We start from the raw sequence: 4,792 nt of genomic DNA on the forward strand, positions 1-4,792 counted from the left end.
TATGAACGATTCTAGCTACAGTGACCGTATGATGTCCATCCAACGGCCTTAGTGCTTCTTCAACCTCTTGTCTTCTTGCTCCAGCCGCCCAAACCAACGCCGATCATGCCCCATGCTCCTACCTCCCGTGGCAGGCTGCGATGCCGCGGAGGCCTCACCGGCCCCTACTACTCCCACCGCTGGCCATGCCATCCCTCTACTCACCCACACCCCCTGTTATTCTGCGGCGACCGCAGCCTCACACCGCAGCAAACCAGTGAACCCTCATACTCCTCTACGCGTGGGCATCCACTGCCGCGTCTTCCCCGGCTCTACATCGTCCCCTTCCTAGGCCTCGTCGTTGTCCACCGTCCTGGTGCTCTCGGCGCGGCGTGGACAACGTGGTCAAGGAACAACTTCCATCAGACGTGGACTGTACATGGAGAGGCTGACAGCTGGGTCCACGGCTGCAGCAAGGAAGTGCCTCCTTATTACGCATAAAATAATGATTCCTCCACCTGACAGCAGGGACCCACCAGACGGGCAACCGTATTTCGCAAAACAAACGTTTCCCCTCTGACTGCTGGGACCTACCAGCGACATCTTCGCAGGCAAGGAAGTGCGTCCGGGCAAAAAAAATGATTCGCCCCACTGACTGCTGGGACCCACCAGCTACATCTTTGCACGCAAGGAAGTGTCTGGCAGTCGGGACCCACCTGGTCGAAGCGTACGTAGCATTGTCATTCTGGCCGCGAACGTGTATGTACATATTGGTCCATGTAGAGGCGCGCACGTGTCGTAGTAGAGGCGCGCTGTGCGCCCGGATAATTAAGCTACAGTAACCTCCTGCTAATGATGCCAGGTCATCAATCTTACTGTTGCTAATCCTCACTTGATCCAAGTCACTATTCAATTTCAAATTCAAATCTAAAGTCAAAAATTCAAATTTGTCAAACTTCAAAACTAAAATGTTCGAAGTGTGGAAAATAATCACCGAATATTTGTCATGTTAGAACCAACCTCTTTTGGATACCCAAAGTGCCCCTGGAATTTATTTAGTTGTCCAACAACATTTAAAGTTGACCTTTTCAATTTCTAAAAATGGTTAGGCAACTCCTTTTGGCCTCAAACTTTTTGTGACTCCTAGAATTGATGTTCTTGATTTATGTGGCACGCCCCTTTTCTAACAAAACTCATTTACTTTACAATTTAATACAAAACAGTAGCCAAAAATTGAAAGTAGAAACTAAAATGTGTAAACGGAAAAGAAAAGCCCCCCGGTTTGCCTGGGCCACTAGGCCCAATTGGCAAAGCCAGCCCAACACCCCTTCATCCCCTTCCTCCCTGTTCACACAACCCCGTGGATGCAGAGCGTCCGTCCACGGCGACGATGGCCACGGGGCGGCCATCCGGCGGCTCCCGGGCGACCTACAAGGACGCCCGCGGCCTCCCCTAACCCTAGACGCCCCCAGTTCCCCCTCTCTTCCCAGATCTCCTCTTCCCCCTCCTCACCCGACGCGCCCGTTTCCGTCGCCGCACCACCACCGCGACCACCGCCATCCGCGGGCGCCCCCGACGTGTCTCGCCGCATCGCCATGCCCAGGAGGAGCACGTCGTCATCCTCTTCACACACGTAGAGCGCCATCACCTAGGACGCCATGGAGCCATCACGTCGTTCTTCTTCCCCATCGGCCGTCACACACCTCGCTATCGATTCACCTTGCTCCGGCCCGTCCCCGGCTTCCCCGACGCACCCACGAGCTCTGTGGTGAGATCCTCGGCCAATTCTCCTCGTTCCCTTCTTCGATCCACTCTGTTAGGCTCCGTCCCGTATTCGTCTGTGGCCGCCATGGCCGGAACTCGAGCTCCTGTGCGTGCCCACGCTGCTGCTGCTCTAGAACCGCTACTGCCTGCCGCCACCTGTGCGCGTTCGGCCACAGCCGCCCACGCTCCCCTGCAGCCCGCGCCTCGCCCACTCCCCCGCACTGCTCTGCTGCTGCTCTTCTACCGCCTCCGCCAACCAAGCCCGCCCGTGCCTCGCGCCCCTGCGTCGTGCTTCCCCCCCGGCGCACTGGAGTCCGCCTGCGCCCCCTCCCGCACTCACTAGGGCGGCCACTGCCGAGGCCGCACCCTGCCTTTCCCTCGGCGCGCTGCGAGATGGCCGTCGGCGCTCCTCCGTGAGCGAGCGCGCGCGCGGGCCCAGCCATGGCCGGCCTTGGTCTCTGCCCAGTGGACGGCCCCCTATTTATGTTAGTGGGGTTAACCCGCAATTAGGTTAAAAAACCTGTTAGAATTGGTGTAGGAGTTAATTAAATATACACCCAATGACATGTGGGGCCCGTGTGTACAGTTCATTTGGATAAGGCATACATAGTCAGCCGTGACTTTGACTCTAGGCCCATTGTCAGCCTGATGTGCAAAAGTGTGTGTACACTTTTTGGTACCCGTAGCATTTAGATATTAAAATGATTTTCGAATTTAAAGTAAATCTGTAATTTCAAAAAAATACTTAAAACTTTGAAAAATCATATAAATTAATCCGTAACTCGGATGAAAATACATGTACATGAAAGTTGCTCAGAACGACGAGACGAATCCGAATACGCAGTCAGTTCGTCCGCCACACATCCCTAGCATAGAGAACACACAACTTTTCCCCTCTGGTTCATTTGTCCGAAAACACGAAACGTCGGGGATACTTTCCCTAATGTTTTCCCCCTTCGCGACTATAGCCTAGTACCGCGTTAGGTCACCCCTAGCACTGCGTATTGCCATGTTATGATTTATGATGCTTTGATTGCTCAGTTATTTATTGTGTTCCCCTCCGTTACTTCTCTTCGGTAGACCCCGAGACCGTGGTTGAACCAGTGATCGACTACTTCACCTTCGAGGGTCCATTTCTGTCTGCCGAGCAACCAGGCAAGCCCCCCCCCTTGATCACCAGATATCGCCTATTCTTCTCTCTACTGCTTGCATTAGAGTAGTGTAGCATGTTACTGCTTTTCGTTAATCCTATTCTGATGCTTAGCCTGTCCTTGCTACTATTGTTGTTACCTGTACCTGCAATCCTAAATACTTAGCATAGGATGCTAGCATTCCATCAGTGGCCCTATATTCTTGTCCGTCTTCCATGCTATACTATCAGGCCGTGATCGCTTGGGAGGTGATCACGTGTATATATTTACATACATATTATATGGTACTTGTGATGACTAAAGTCGGGTCGGTTCATAGAGTACCCGCAAGTGATTCCGATGTGGGGGCTGAAGGGGCAGGTGGTTCCATCCAGGTAGTGGCGGCCTGGGTTACCGATGGCCCCCGACTGTTACTTTGTGGCGGAGCGACAGGGAAGGTGGGGACCACCTACGTGAGAGGTGGGCCTGGCATTGGTCGGCGTCCGCGGTTACTTTAAAATAACACGCTTAACAAGATCTTGGTATTTGATCTGAGTCTGGCCACTGGCCTATACGCACTAACTAACTACGCTGGAACAGTTATGGACACTCGATGTCGTGGTATCAGCCGAAGCCTTCGTGACGTCAGCGACTGAGCGACGCGCGCTGGTTTGGACTGGAATGCCTGCTCTTGTATTAGGGAGGATAGGTCTGCTTCCGGCCACCCACTCAACATGCAGGTGTGCAATGGGAGATGGGCCCAGACCCCTGCGCCATCGGATTTAGACCGGCGTGCTGACCTCTCTGTTGTGCCTAGGTAGGCCTGCGACATGTTGATCTTTCGAGGCCGGGCATGACCCAGGAAAGTGTGTCTGGCCAAAGGAGATCGAGCGTGTTGGGAAATGTGGTGCACCCCTACAGGGAAGTTTATCTATTCGAATAGCCGTGTCCCTCGGTAAAAGGACGACCCGGAGTTGTACCTTGACCTGATGACAACTAGAATCAGATACTTAATAAAACACACCCTTCCAAGTGCTAGACACAACCGGTGATCGCTCTCTCATAGGGCGACGAGGGGAGGATCGCCGGGTAGGATTATGCTATGCGACGATACTTGGTGAACTTACCATCTACTCTCTTCTACATGCTGCAAGATGGAGGTTGCCAGAAGCGTAGTCTTTGATAGGACTAGCTATCCCCCTCTTATTCTGACATTTGCAGTTCAGTCCACATATACTACCCCCATTCATTGATACGAATGTATATGTAGTGTAGCTCCTTGCTTGCGAGTACTTTAGATGAGTACTCACGGTTGCTTTGTTCCCGTTTTCCCCCTTTCTATATCCAATTGTTGCGACCAGATGTTGGAGTCTAGGAGCCAGACGCCACTGTCAATGACGACTGCTACTACTCGGGAGGTGCCTACTACTACGTGCAGGCCGCTGACGACGACTAGGAGTAGTTTAGGAGGATCCCAGGCAGGAGGCCTGCGCCTCTTTCAACCTGTATCCCAGTTTGTGCTAGCCTTGTGAAGGAAAACTTGTTTACCTATGTCTGTACTCAGATATTGTTGCTTCCGCTGACTCGTTTATGATCGATCCCTTGTATTCGAGCCGTCGAGGCCCCTGGCTTGTAATATGATGCTTGTATGACTTATTTTATTTGTAGAGCTGTGTTGTGATATCTTCTTGTGAGTCCCTGATCTTGATCGTACACGTTTGCGTGTATGCTTAGTGTACGATTGAATCGGGGGCGTCACACGCACACGTAGCATGTACACGTACGTACAGCGGCCAGTGTGCAAGAAAGAAAATAAGGCCATGTACATACATACGAGCAGGGTCTCGAACGCCTACTCGCGCATACGTACAGCCAGGGCTCGTGTACATGGCTGGGTCAGAATGGAGAAGCAGCGTCGT

At 52.6% G+C, this 4,792-nt stretch overlaps 1 long non-coding RNA gene across 1 annotated transcript; it reads left to right on the top strand.

The window, feature by feature from the left end:
* The first annotated feature begins 1,450 nt into the window (after positions 1-1,450).
* LOC123082031 (uncharacterized) lies at positions 1,451-4,540 on the top strand. The gene is made up of 2 exons (XR_006438921.1): positions 1,451-1,747; positions 4,235-4,540. It is a non-coding gene; the product is annotated as an uncharacterized lncRNA (long non-coding RNA).
* The last annotated feature ends 252 nt before the right edge of the window (positions 4,541-4,792 follow it).

The sequence above is a fragment of the Triticum aestivum genome, chromosome 4A, assembly GCF_018294505.1.
Source record: "Triticum aestivum cultivar Chinese Spring chromosome 4A, IWGSC CS RefSeq v2.1, whole genome shotgun sequence".
Taxonomy (NCBI): Eukaryota; Viridiplantae; Streptophyta; class Magnoliopsida; order Poales; family Poaceae; genus Triticum; species Triticum aestivum.